The 15,461-nt window shown below is 38.7% G+C and overlaps 1 protein-coding gene across 16 annotated transcripts in view; it reads right to left on the reverse strand.

Moving 5' to 3' along the window:
• Gprk1 (G protein-coupled receptor kinase 1) overlaps positions 1–15,461 on the reverse strand; it is a 609,802-nt gene that overhangs the window by 245,748 nt on the left and 348,593 nt on the right. The window lies entirely within an intron of this gene.

Here is a 15,461-nt window from a genome sequence, read left to right on the forward strand (position 1 = left end):
CAAATTTAAAAGGTTATACTCACACCATCCCTGAAAACAATCAATATCTGACTGTAAGTTGAAACCCGACGCTATATCATTATGTGATAAACAAAGCTTAACATCATCAGCATACATTAGTACACGAGAGTGTGTTATGATAGAGGGAAGATCGTTAATAAACAGAGTAAACAGCAAAGGGCCCAAATGACTACCCTGAGGCACTCCAGATGTCACATAGATCAGTTTTGAGGCAGCGTTCTTGAATATAACCCTCTGAGTCCTACCATTAAAATAACTTGAAATCCAAGTTAATAGATTACATGGAAACCCAAGCTGATTTAATTTGAATAAGAGAAGAGAGTGGTTGACAGAGTCAACTAAAATCAGTGTATATAACGTCAGTCTGCATTTTATTCTTAAATCCATTTATTACAATAGATGACAATTCCAGAAGGTTGGTGGTGGTCGATCTTCGCTTAACAAAACCATGCTGACACGGTGATATTAGCGAGGAACATAAATGTTGCAAATGAGAAGTAATAATACGTTCAAATGCTTTAGGAATTGCCGACAATTTAGAAATACCTCCGTAATTCTGGGCATCCGCCTTCGCACCCTTTTTGTGGAGTGGAATGCAAAAAGAGTCCTTCCAGATAGTCGGAAAAACTGACGATGAAATGGACAAATTAAAAAGTTTAAGAATCGGCTTACATATGGTTGACGCACAAAACTTAAGCACACACCCGGGGAGTCCATCAGGACCGGGAGAATAAGTTGGCGTTGTTTTTTCTAAGTCTATTACGAGAGAAATTTCCGTAATTTCAGGGGTAAAGATACAATTTGCCTTATTTAAGGGATTAGGGTAGTTAGAATTTGACCAAGCAGCCGAACTATAAGTAGTTTGGAAAAACTCGGCAAATAAATCAGCAATTTCAGAATCCGTCGATGCCTCCATTGAGTTAAAACGTACCGATGAAGGCAATGCTGACGACTTACGCTTGGCATTGACAAAGTTATAAAACTGCTTCGGATCTTTTGAAAATTCAAATTTACATCGACTTAAATACATAGAATAGCAATAACTATTGAAAACATTAAAATCCGATCGAGCCACCACATATTTCGAAAAATCAGATGGCTTACCCGATTTCTTATACTTTTTATAAGTGTTTGTCTTAAGGTTTTTAAGTCTTTGAAGCGCATTGGTAAACCAAGGTGGCCTGTTTGTCTTTGAAGGAAACCTATCAGGAACGCATTCATTAAAAAAGGTATTTAACACTATATAGAAGTGTTCAGTGGCACTTTCAATATCCATACAATTGTACAATTCTGTCCAATTATATTGAGAAATCATGTCGTTAAGTTTTTTATAGTTACATTTTCGGAAACATCTCACTTTAGTTTGAGAAACTAAAGGAGAGAGGGTATCAACGCATGGGAGGCAGATTGTCAATTCCACTGTTGGATGATATCGGTCTTCAGGTACAAGAGCGTCAATTCTAGATACCGTGACTTCAGACGGGTCTTAAACAAACACAAGATCTAGTTGTCTATTTAATGAATTCCGTATAAAGCTTACTTGCTGTTACGATAATTCTAGAAGACCATCTACAAAATCATGGGCGGATAGAGGTATAGCGACTAGTGAGTCAGTAGGAGGAGACCAAGAAATATCAGGGAGATTAGTCACCCAAAACAATCAAAAGGTCACTGTTAGAAAGAAGGGATAGAACAGATTTTATCGCAGACAGGTGGTGCTCATAAATTATTAAATCAGAGCCAGGTGGAATATAGGAACATGTAACAAATATTGAGAATGATTGCAAGGAAACTTTCACACTAACAAATTTAATTTCATTAGGAGTATCAGAGTGAATTCTCTCGGATGTTAGGCTAGTGCTAACGGCAATCAGCACACCGCCTCCCCTACGTGAGAGGCGATCAGTCCTATAGGCATTAAAATTGTTTGACAGAACTTCATTGTCAGATATCTCTGGTTTCAGCCAAGTTTCCTTAAAAGCCAAAATATCAGCAGTAAATGCAGAGGAGTCAGCATAAAGCTTGGGTAGCTTCATATTTAGTCCCCTAACATTTTGATAAGCCAAAAATAAACTTTTTAGTTTTTTGGCGCAGTGGAAGGTCTGTTATTTGTTCTCGGTTTATTGGGAACAAATTCTTTTATTACTAAGTCATCATTAAGCCAAAAGCTTTCAGAAGATAGTACCTTAAACACATCAGGCGGAGCAAATATTTTAAACGACGATATACTACGAGCATATGAAAATCTAAATTGTTCAACTGAAATATTCTCGGATGGGAATTTTTCACGAATAAATTCCAAAACATCCTCAGATGTGGTATCTGGGGTGAATCTCGAAACAAATAATTGTTTTCTATGTGGAACAACAGATAATTTCTTACGTCCCCCAGCAGCAGATTGCACCTCACTAAGCTGAGAGCCAGAATCGGTAACTTCTGTACCTATAGGTACGGTCGGCACCGTAGCCGGCACTGAAGGTTTTTTTACCACCCGACTTCGAGAAGCAGTGACTTCACCTAAAACAGCTGTATCCATAGGCGCAGTAGGTTCACTTACCACAGTGTCAACAGAGACTGCTGCAGCCACCAAGTTCGGATTTGGGGTGGATACCGTGACCGTATTAACTGCCGCTAAGTTGGTTTTTTTACGTTTAGGCGACTCAGTTAGTAAATTTTTATTATTAAATTGGGCACAAACGGAATTGAACCCCTCATTGAGCTGTTTAAAAGCACCAGAGAGATTCAAAAGGCTGTCTCGAGTCTGCTTCATAAAGCCGCTCATCTCAACAACCATTTCCTTGCAGGATCCACATGACCACATGAGTCCAGAATTCTGATCAATGAAGTCTTTGACTCTACCAGTAAATCCTGCGCATTTAACGTGCATCATCGACTCGCAGAGCCAGCAGAAAATAAAAGGGTCTTTAGTTGAAGACGAAAGAGTACAATTTTTCTTAGAGCAGACAAGAGCCATTTAAAAGAAATTAAATAAAATAAAATAATATAAGAAAAATACCTCAAGTAAATTTGTCACTGGGATCAAATTCCAAAACCACAAGGGCACAAAACACGAAAAAAAATAAGAGCGCGAGATCGCGTATTAATTTAAATGTAAGAGAGCACGAGAGAATAAATCTTCTATCGATTGAGCGTTGCTTGTGGGACACTGACAACTTTACGCAGGAACAGTTACAATGTAAAGCAAGCAAGAGAGAGAGAGAGAGAGAGACAAGAGAATAGCACACCAAAAGTCTACCAGAAATTTGGCAGGTTCAGAGAGAGTTTAAGTTACAGTTGTAATATAGAGCGGGAGAGAGAGTGAGAATCAAAGAGTTTTAGCAAGTTTAGTGAGTATAAGAATTACACTAACAAAGCTAGGAGATTAAACAAATCTAATATAAATTTTAAAATAACTATAATCACTGGGAGATCTAGTAAACCCAGCGGTTAGACTAAGCTTTGTTAATAAACAAACACAAAACACTCGCAAAAAATCACAGAATAGAAAAAAATTCAGAGCACAAGAGTAAATACAACCGTTCACAAGCGACGCTAAATCAGCTGAAGCTTACGGAGAATTTGGTAAATAATTTGCAATTAAAGCGATACCTCCATGAGACGAAATTGTCTGGCATTGGGACGACTGTTGAGTCTCGACTTAACTTCTTCGAAGCGGTAGTTGAATGCATAACAAGACAACGATTTGAATCAGACGCTAAGGGAGTTTTGGAAAATCGAAAGGATACCTGCCTTAACGAAATCCCAGTTGTGTACCCCTGACTTTACAGAACATTTTGTAGTAAGTGTGCCTTTCAAATCAATTCCTTGTCTCGGTTCCACTTATAAAACAGCACGACGACGAATTTCGTCATTAGAGCGGCGCATGAGAGTAAGCCCAACAAATCATTTCTTGTATACCCAGTTTATGAAGAAGTATTTAGCTCTCGGTGGAGGAGGCTACAGATAACCAAATAAACAACGAGCCTCAATATTTTTTTACCCGTTACTCGTAGTATGTCTGTCCGTATGAAAGCTGAGATCTCGGAAACTATAAAAGCTAGGCTAGTGGGATTTGGCATGCCGACTCGTGAGCTTCTTGCGCAGCGGAAGTTTTTTTCAGCAGGGCGCCACGCCCACTTTAACGCCCACAAATCGCCCAATAGTGTGGCTCCTACAGTTTTAACGCTAGAATAAAAATTTTAACTGAAATATATTATTCTCATCAATACATATCGATTGAAAAAGTATGCCACGCCCACTTTAACGCCCACAAACTTAAAAAAACTTCAAAAACTATCAAGGATAGAGAATTGGGATTTTAGATTTAGATTCCGTAGCCTTGTACGCAGCGCAAGTTTGTTACGCGAATATGCCACGCCCACTTTAACGCCCACAAGCCGCCCAAATCTGTGGCGCCCACAATTTTCATGCTAGATAAAAAATTTTGACTGAAATGTATTAATCTCGTCAATCTATCGATTGATCCAAAAAAAAATTTGCACGCCCACTCTAACGCCCATAACGCTTAAATTTGTCTACCGCCGGTAGGTGGCGCATTTTAATCTCGCTTTGCTACTTGCATATCTCAATTTCCCTTTGGTCCCTTTAGCTGAATAACGGGTATCTGATAGTCGAGGTACTTGACTATAGCGTTCTTCCTTGTTTTAACTCTAAGTACCTCAGATCGGGCATGTAAGCGCGGATCTAAAACTGGCTCACATTCACATTGAAAACTTTAAAATGCTTTTTATTCGATTGTCACTTTTGCGATTTTTTCTTTTTTATGGACACGATTCACAAAAACCTATGCCACATATCGAAGTGAGTCAAAGCTCAATCTCTTCAGTATTAAATTGTCTTCTATTTTATTATTTTTCAGTTATATAATCGTTATATCAATTTGTGATATCAGTCCATAACCGGGAAACTCAAAGATCGAAACGCGTTGGCACATACTCCACAAGTCCTCAATTTTGTAAAATATTTGTATATTATAAATTTATGTAAAATCTTTTGTACCATTCCAAATTCATCCGCATTGCTTAATTATTTCCTTCAAAAGAAAATTATGAAAAATACCTCAATCCTAACCGTTTACATGTATATCCCCCTTAAATAAACCAAATTAGTTTAGTGCTGTGTTTGTTGACATTGCTTCTTCTTTGAATTTTTCGTTTCTTCCAAATATTGTTTAAAGCGGTAACAGCTTAAACAGTAGTTTCTTGGAGTCTAATTCGCGTGTGCTTGTTGTTCGGAGCAGAACCAAAGTTAAATTGCTTAAATGTAAATGCCATTGGCTAATGTTTGTTTTGCCATAAATATGTTTATATTGAATTATGCGAAAGAAGCCCACAGTACTTATAGCTTTTACATGCCAAAGATTTCTTGCCTCTCTCATTTATCTATTATCTTTGTAAGCCGAGCGCTGCTTATAATAGCTGCCGACTGTTGCATTTACGTTTTTGTCTTTAGTGCAGCTCCGATCTTGAATAATAAAACACTGCTTTTCGCAATTTAAACCAATTGAGCGTTTAAAATATTATATCAACATTAAGGGTGGTAAATTGGTTGTCTTCCCCTAAACATTTGGTGACCCCGACGTGATCCTTGATCCGGAGTGTCTATTTCGTCGAAAAAAAATACGTACATTGTTTTTAATTGTCAAAAAACATTTACAGTTTTTTCTTTGTTCGCTGCTGTTTGTGCATAAATCGTTGCTAAACAAAACGGCTTATTCTTTCTAACTTTCATTACTACGGTCAGAACAATTCCTTTTGCTTGTGAATAATATTTAAATTCGCTAAAAACGACATACTCATAATCGCCGCCTTCTAACTGTGTTGATGACAAATTCGCGGCGCAAAGACTTTTCGAAAAGGGAATAAAAACTGAAAAGGACAACCCGTTGATATTTTTGACGCCTTAATTGGCGGTTACGCAACTACAGGGTGACTTTTATATCGGTCTTCGCTCTTTAACTTCAATAAAATAATGGGCGGTCTAAGTGAAATCGACTTTTACAGAGCCAAGGTGAAATCTGTTGTGCCACAATTATCGGCTACCAATTCTTTTCTAACCAGAGAAGTAATTATTAATTACGATGAGACAGATTTGAATCGATGGTAACAGATTTTAACGCTGCGCAGGCTAGTTGGAAAAATTAAATTTGGCGGAAATATCGAGTGATGCGCGGCCTAATTTTGCAAATATTTATTTTGACGTCGAGTCAATACTCTCTCGAGAATTACTTGTGCAACAAAGGCGCAACAGCAATGCAAATTCTACCGCCTTGCAAAGCCATTTTATAGGAGATGGCAGCCTGAACTTAAGTGGGAGGTCAAAGCTCCCGCACCTGGATCTTCCTCGTTTTTGTGAAAATTATGCAGACTGGCCGGACTTCTACTCGATGTTTCCAACTGTGGTGAACAATGATCAAGAGCTAAGTAAAATAAAAAAAATCCAATATCTCCGTGCTAGCCTTGAAGGCGTAGCGTTGGAAAACCATACGGTCGCTAGACCCATCAGATGCGAACTATGATAAGGCAGTGGAATTATTAATTAATCGTTTTGATATCAAGCTTTTGCATTTCCAGGCACACGTAAAGGCGATATTTGGGTTAAAGGGTGTTGAGATGTTATCTGCTGCAGCTCTTCGCAAGCTAGAAGATAAAATGAACTCCCATCTGCGAGCAATCAGGACGCTTGCTACTACAGACCAAATTCTGGATGGATTTTTGATTAACATCGTGTCTTCTAAGTTAGATTCGAGAGCTCTGAAACGCTGGGAAGAGGAATTATCATCCAACATCCTGTCTACGTGGACCTCTATGTCTTCATTTTTGGAAAAACGATGCAGGTTACTGGAAAATTTAAATAGCGCATTGTCTTCCCACCTGGGAAGACAATCGCATAAACATAACCAAAGCGTACTCATTGCGGCATCTACTAACTCCAATAAAACTTTATGTAATTTTTGCGAGGAAAAGGATCATTATCTGCCAAAATGCACAAGGTTTTTAAATCTTTCTCCTAGCTTGCACTATAAAGAGGCAAAGAAATTTCATTTGTGCTTTAATTTCTTGCGGAATGATATGAATATGAATATGAAGCACCACACTTCTTAATTTTTCACATGCGCCGTTACCATCATCTTCATCAGGCAGCCTCGACCCATCTTCAAAAGCGTCCACATTAATTGCATGGCCATCCACGTCACCATACCCTCCACCCATCATAAATAGCACCCAATATCCCGATCAATACGTGCTGCTTGCAACGGCTGTTGTATTTGTCAAAAATCGCGCTGGCTCCTTCATTCCATGCCGTGCTATACTCGATTCAGCATCGCAACTCAATTTTGTTTCTTCTCGTTTTGCTGGCCAGCTGCAGCTTAAGTCAAGACCGCCGCATGTATCACTATCTGGAATAGGAGAATCTTCACTCAACTCTGAAAAGGCAGCTTATATTATCGTTCAGTCTCAGTATTACAGATTATCAGCCGCACTTTGATACAAACGGTTCTACGTGGGATATTCCCTAGAATATTTCCATAGCAGACCCTCAAAATTACAAATCGCAGCGTATAGATATGCTGATTGGAGCAGGAATATTTTTCAATTTGAATTGCATGGAAAAAATTTACTTATCTGAAAGATTTCCGACTCTGCAGAACACCAAACTTGGTTGGATCGTTTCTGGGGGTCTGGCAAACGAAGGAAAGAGAGGCTATGGCACAGCCACGTCAGTCAAGTCGAATACAACAAAAACGGAAGATAAGTGCCTCACTGAAGCTGTAAAACGATTTTGGGAGATACAAAATTGCTATTCGTCCGATATTTCTCTGACCAATGAGGATATTCTTTGTGAGCGTTTATTTCAGGAAATCGTTACTCGGTTAGAGAGCGGGAAATACTCTGTTCGACTCTTAAACAGCACTGGATTCGGTGCCCTAAATGACTCCTTTGGTCTCGCGCTAAGGATTTTAAGAGTTTAGAAGCAAAATTGTCAAGAAATCCTGTGTTAAAGACTCAGTACAGCGCATTTGTAAAAGAATATATCGATCTCGGCCATATGTCGTTGGCACACCAACAGGATCACCACACGCAATTCTTTTTGCCCCATCATTGCGTTCAGAAGCTGGATAGCAGTAGCACAAAACTTCGTATCGTGTTCGATGGATCGGCAAAAAGTACTTCAGGTCAATCGCTCAACAATCTGCTTCTAACTGGCCCTCCAATTCAGCCAAAAATATTCTACTACTTCGTTTTCGCCTATACAGGTTAGAACCCTGCGGGGATATATGCAAAATGTACCGCTGTGTGCGGATCTCTGCAGTGTATTCTTTGGAGGAATAGCCCTGAGGAGGAAATAGACGTTTATAAGCTAGAGACTGTCACATATGGCCATTCGCGCCATGCACCAGTTAGCTGATAATGAGGAATCATCGTTTCCTATTGGGGCTAAAATCGTAAAAAGGGACTTCTACGTCGACGATCTAACGTCTGGTCGAAATACAAGTGAAGAAGTACAGGAAATTCGAAGGCAAGTCAAAGCTTTGCTTTCCAGGGGCTCCTTTCCAATTCGCAAATGGTACTCCAACGAGCCGAGAATTCTTGAGGGAACGGAAGGAGGAGGAACGGAAGAAGAAAAGGAGAAGCTTTTGAGCTTCTTGAAGAAACCGACATAGCCGGGACTCTAGGACTAATTTGGGAGCCAAGTTCGGACAATTTCTTATTTAACTTCTTACCAATGCTTCCAGATGGTCCACCATCCAAAAGAAGCGTTTTATCGGTAATCGCAAGATGTTATGACCCCCTTGGCCTTATGGATCCGGTTCTAGTCAAAGCCAAAACATTATTGCAGGCATTGTGGAAGGAAAATCTAAGCTGGGATGACCCATTACCCGAAACGCTGTCTTCAGTTTGGCTAGAGCTTGCCTCTAAGCTACGCATAGTCCATAACATCAAGTTCCCCAGATTTGCCATGATGCCAAATGCTTTCGTGCAAGTGCACGCCTTTTCTGATGCCAGCAGTACAGCTTACGGAGCCTGTATCTTTTTGAGAGCAGAAGCATTCGGATCAGTAACGTCTCATCTACTATGTTCAAAGTCTAAGGTAGCACCTTTGAAGACGATAACTATACCTAAGTTGGAATGGTCAGCTGCATTACTACTGGCAGAACTCATCTCCAGTATAAAGCATATCTTCGCCATGCCCTGTGACTTTCACTGTTGGTCTGATTCAATTATCGTGTTGTCTTGGATAAGAGAAGCACCATCAAGCTTTAAAATTTTCGTATACAACAGAATTGCGCAAATCCAGGAATTAACGGATGGAATGTCATGGCATCATGTTCCGACGGACTTAAATCCTGCGGATTTAGTGCCTCGAGGCTGTTCTTCGAGTGAACTACTACTATCCTCAAAGCTCTGGAAACATGAACCACCATTCATACTTTTGGATTCGACAGCCTGGCCGGCAAGCGTGGAACAACTTCGCGATCTACCCGAACAAAGACACGTCACCTTGATTTGCTCGGCTGCGATGCACATTTCAAGTAACAGCAAGTACCAAAATTCCTTTGCAAAACTTCAGTGTGTATTTACTTATATAAATCGTTTCATCCTCTTCGGAACAAGGATTGTCCTCGACGAGTTGGTCCTCTCACCATACAAGATTTAATTGATGGCTCGCGTAAAAAGGAGCCAGCTGCTGCCTCTATGTCCCAGGCTTGGAAACGATGGGTGTTTGAGAATTAGAGGAAGGCTGCAAAATTCAGATTTCGACTACGACGCTAGGCATCCCGCTATCCTTCCGAAAGGCCATCCGGTTACAAAGACAACAATAGTCTTTTACCACCTTAAGTTCTTACATGTTTGCCCTCAGGCATTGCTTGGATCGTTAGGACAGAAATATTTAATTTTTGGCCAGTGTCCTAAACAATGCGTTAGATGTTTCCGGATCAAGGCACCAATTTTTCAATACGTTATGGGCAGTCTGCCAGCTGATCGAGTCCGGTCAAACACAGGTTTTCACACCGCAGGAATCGACTTTTGTGGACCATTTTTTTACAAAGCTGAGGCTCGAAACAAGCCACCCCACAAATGCTTTATTTCGATTTTCGTCTGCTTCTCAACCAAGGCCGCTCATCTGGAAATCGTTCATGACTTATCAGCAGCCGCATTCATCGCAGCGTTAACGCGATTTATCAGCATTCGGGGAAAGCCAAGAACGTTGTGGTCTGAGAATGCCACTAATTTTATGGGTGCAACAAATGAACTTGCAGAACTAAAGGAATTGTTCAAGAGTGAACCCAGTATGTCGAACATAGCTGCAACTATCAATTGATCCAAGAAAAATTTTGCCATGCCCTCTCTAACGCCCACTAACCACTGAAGCCTGTGGTGCCCACAATTTTCATTCTAGAAAAAATGTTAACTGAAATGTATTATTCTCGTCAATATCTATCGAGTGTCCCCAAAAAGTTTTCCACACCCACTCTTACGCCCATAACGCCAAAATCTGTCTACCACCATAACCACATATTGAGATCGCGGGTAGGTGGCGCACTTCAATTTCCCTTTGGTCCCTTTAGCTGAGTAACTCTTTCGAGGTACTCGACTATAGCGTTCAAACAAGTGGGCCAAACGACACAAAGCACGTGCTTGTTACGCGCGGGGCCATTTTTATTTCGGGCAATTAGGGTTCGCGAGGAAAATACATAAAACAAATAAGGACAAGACAAAACATAGATCAACTAAGACTAAGGCAAATGAGCTAAGATTTGAGGAGCAAATTAAATTATATAGGGTGTTATAATTATTAGTAAAATCGCGAAATGGCTCGTGCTGACTAAAATTAGATGTACATCGTGGCAAGTTAATAGGATAGTCGAATGTCGCATTAGTCTAACAGGAACATCGAAAGTTAGGCGGCTTACCAAATCTACGGAATTAATATCGCTCTGATAAGGTTATGCATAAAAATAGTACCAAGCATAGTTTTACGATTTACTAGAGTAGGCAAATTAATCAATTGCAATCTACTCGGGTAAAAAGGCAACCTGACGTTTTGATCCCAGTTCAAACCACGTAAGGCAAAAAGAAGAAATTGTTTCTGTACGGACTCTATTCGGTCTATGTGCTCTTGATACTTAGGACTCCAAATGGAAGAACAGTATTCTAAATTAGGACTGCCAAGGGAGGTAAACAATAATAGGTCTATAGACCAACGCCTTATAAACCCAAGAACACTTATCGTTTTAATTACAGTAGAGGTTATGTGGGAGTCAAATTTGAATTTTTGAATCCAGGGGAACACCCAAATCGTTGACTGAGTATATTGGGTCCAGGGACATGTTCTGAAGAGAGTAACTCATGAACGTTGGCGTACCCGTATAGAAAGTCAAACCGTTGCACTTAAGATAGTAGAAATTAAAAAGGTTGTACTGACACCATTCCTAGAATCTATTAATGTCTGACTGCAAGCAGACCAGACTTAACCAGACTTAATGTTATTATATTATAAACAAAACTTAACATCATCAGCACACATTAGTACACGAGAGTAAACAGCGAAGGGCCTAAATGACTGCCCTGAGGCACTCCAGATGTCACGTTGATCATCTTAAAACAGCGTTTTTGAATAAAACCCTCTGAGATCTACCATTCAAATAAATTGAAATCTAAGTTTATTTAGAAACCCGAGCTGATCTAATTTGAATAAAAGAAGATAGTGGTTTACAGAGTCAAAGGCTTTACTAAAATCTGTATATATAACGGTTGTCTGAAATTTTTTGTTAAATCCATCTATTATAAAAGATGTCAATTCGAGCAGGTTAGTGGTGGTCGATCTTCGCTTAACAAAACCATGCTGACACGGAGATATCAAAGCGGAGCACAAATGTGGCAAATGAGAGGTAATAACGCGTTCAAAAGTTTTAGAAATTGCAGACAATTTGGAGATTCATTAATAGTTCTGAACATTAACCTTCGCACCCTTTTTGTGGAGTGGAATAATAAAAGAATCTTTCCAGATAGTAGGAAAAACAGATGATGAGATAGACAAATGAAAAAGTTTAAGAATGGGTTTACAAATAGGTCGGGCACAAAACTTAAGCACACACCCAGGGAGTCCATCTGGCCTCAGAGAATAGGTTGGCGTTATAGTTTCTAAATCAGACATTATTAAGTAAGTCGAATCCAGGTGGAATAAAAGAACATGTTACATGTTACAAAATTGACACCAACGAATTCTATGTCATTGGGATTAAGAGAGAATTTTCGGTGATTACAGGAGGAAAAATAAAATTTGCCCTGTTTAAGTGATTAGGGTAGCTAGAATTAGACAAAGAAACAGAACTATAAGTAGATTGGAAGAATTCAGCAAGTAAAATGAAAATTTCGGGATCCGTAGATGCCTCAATAGAGTTTAATCGTATAGATGATGGCAATGCTAAAGACTTTCGCTAAGCATTGACAAAGTTATAAAACTGCCTCGGATCCTTTGAAAATTCAAATTTACATCGGTTCAAATACATGTAATAGCAATGACTGTTAAGTACATTAAAATTAGTACGAGCCACCACATATCTTTAAAAATCGGATGGCCTACCCGACTTTTTGTACTTTTTATAGAAGTTTGTTTTTAGATTTCTAAGTATTTGCAACTGATTGGTAAACCAAGGAGACCTGTCTAACCTAGGAGGAACACTATCAGGAACACATTCACAGAAAAAAGAGTTTAAGACGCTATAAAATAGTTCCGTAGCACTTTCAATATCCAAGCAATTGTATAAATTTGTCCAATTATATTGAGAAATCATGTTGTTGAGTTTATTATAGTGACATTTACGAAAGCATCTACTTTTAGTTGGCGAAAGTAAAGGAGAGAGGGTATCAACGCAGGGGAGACAAATTTTAAGTTTTAATGTGGGATGATACCGGTCTTCTGGCACAACTAGTGGGTCAATTCTAGATATCGTGACTTCAGACGGATCTTAAACAAATACAAGATCTAATTGTCTGTTTAGTGAATTACGTATAAATCTTACTTGCTGTTTTAATTTTTTTAACAGACCGCCAACGAAGTCATGGACAGATAAAGGGTTAGAGACAAGTGAAGGGTACCAAGAAATGTCAGGGGGATTTAAACCACCCAAGCAAAATCAAAAGATCCCTTTCGGAAAGATGAGATAGAAAAGTTTTTATTGCAGACATTATTAAGTAAGTCGAATCCAGGTGGAATAAAAGAACATGTTACATGTTACAAAATTGACACCAACGAATTCTATGTCATTGGGATTAAGAAAGTATATTCTCTCCGATGTTTAAGTAGAGGTAGCGGCAATCAGTACCCCACCCCCTCTACGAGGAGAGCGATCAGTTATACACGTTTTAAAATTGTTGGACACAATTTCAGAGTCTGATATCTCCGGTTTCAGCCAAGTCTCAGTAAAGGCCAGAATGTCAGCAGAGGAGTCAGCATAAAGCTTAGACAGCTTCATATAAAGTCCTTTAACATTTTTATAGGCCAAAAATAAACAGCTCAGTTTTTTGGAGCAGGTACTACCATGAAAGGCCTATTATTGGAGATCTGTTAGGAAAAAAATCTTTAATTACCAATTTATCATTAAGCCAAAAACTTTTACAATTTAGTACATTAAATACTTCAGGAGGAGCAGATATTTTAAATGTAGATATTTAAATTTAAACTCTTCCCCTGTGATGTTTTGAGATGGGAATTCCTGGTGTATAAATTCCAAAACATCTGCAGATATGGTTTCAGGGGTTAAACGAGACATAAATAACTGCTTCCTAAATGGAACAACCGAGAGTCTCTTTCTTCCGCCACCAACAATCTGAACATCGTTCGTCTGATTATCCAGACCAGGGACTCCTATAGAGCTAACTTCACCTGTAGGCACAGAAAGCTCCTAAGTGTTTGACCCCTTAGGCTGACAAGCAGAATCAGGGACTCCTCCAGAGCTTTCGGTACCTATGGGTACTGACGGCAGTGAAGCATTAGGCTCCTCAGCGCCAGTGGATGCCGACATAGCTGCCGTTATCGATCGGGTATAAATATTTGAAACTAAATTTGGATTTGGGACTGATGCCTTTACTCGCACAGATTTTAAAGGAGCAGTCTTTTTGCGTTTAGGTGACTCTACTGACATTTTTTATTATCAAGGTCGGCCTTTCTCTCTTTGAAATCAGCAACTACGCTCATAAGTTTATCAAGCAGTTTCTGAAAACGATCATTGGTCAGCGCCACATAGCCATCCAAATAACGGTCTCTTTCAACGCATGAGGCACAAGTCCACGAAAAACCAACACGCAGATCAATTTAACCTTTTACTCTGCCAACAAGTCCAGTACTTTACGGATGTATGACTATGTTGCAGAGACGACAGTAAATAAAAACGTCATTAGGTGAAGATCCAAGATTACAATTTTTTTGGAGCAATTGGAGCAACAATTTTTTGGAGAGAGCCATTTTTATAGTTGTTTTTAAATATTTAAGTTTAAAATATAAAAAAAAAATTTATTTATAAGAATCAAAAGATTTATATCATAAATACCCCACCAATTTTTCCATCGTTCCTATGGCAGCTATATGATACAGTCGTCCGATTTTGATAAAATAAAATTTAAAATTCAGAAATTCCAAGCGTAGGAGTTTATATGTTAAAAAACACCAGAGAAATAATTTTTTAACATTTTTTTTTCTGTTTATTTCTATGGGAGCTGTAAGATATACTACCTGTAAACAAAATAAGAATTTTGGGATAGTTTTAGAACGATAGCTTCAAAACTGAGAGACTAGTTTGCATAGAAAGGGACGGACAGACAGACATGGCTAGATCGACTCGTCTAGTGATGCTGATCAAGCATATATATATGTATTTTCGTAAATGTTAAAACAACCAATTAAAATAATAGGTTTAGGTTTGAAAATATTTGTATTTCTTAAAAAAATTGATTTGTTTATTAATATTATTTATTAATATGAGACGTTTTAAAAATATATTTTTATATAACGATTTGCATATGTCTATACATACCCCGCTTTTATGTGCAAGGTGCATAGATCAAACGGGACATTCCAAAAAAAACAGATCAACAACGGATTAGAGGAACCGTTGTTGTGGTTGCTTGTTGTTTTTCTGGAAGGCACGCGCCTTTTTTCGTCTTTTTCAGTTGCGTTTACTTATGTGAAGAAGTTAGAATTACCCGCAATTAACGTAGTTAAATAAAATAAGCCAGTGGTTTAAAAGTGATTCCCAGGTAAGTCTGTCGCAGACCAATATTTATTTAAACAGTGAGAGTAAAGACAAGTTAATGTATATTAAAAAAAGGAAAATACAAGATCGAGATTTCTCGTGGCGGAAAAAAAATATCTGTGAAAAATATTAATTTTTGACGTGAAAAACAACAAACGAT

Source organism: Drosophila suzukii (assembly GCF_043229965.1).
Source record: "Drosophila suzukii chromosome 2 unlocalized genomic scaffold, CBGP_Dsuzu_IsoJpt1.0 scf_2c, whole genome shotgun sequence".
In the NCBI taxonomy this organism is placed as follows: Eukaryota; Metazoa; Arthropoda; class Insecta; order Diptera; family Drosophilidae; genus Drosophila; species Drosophila suzukii.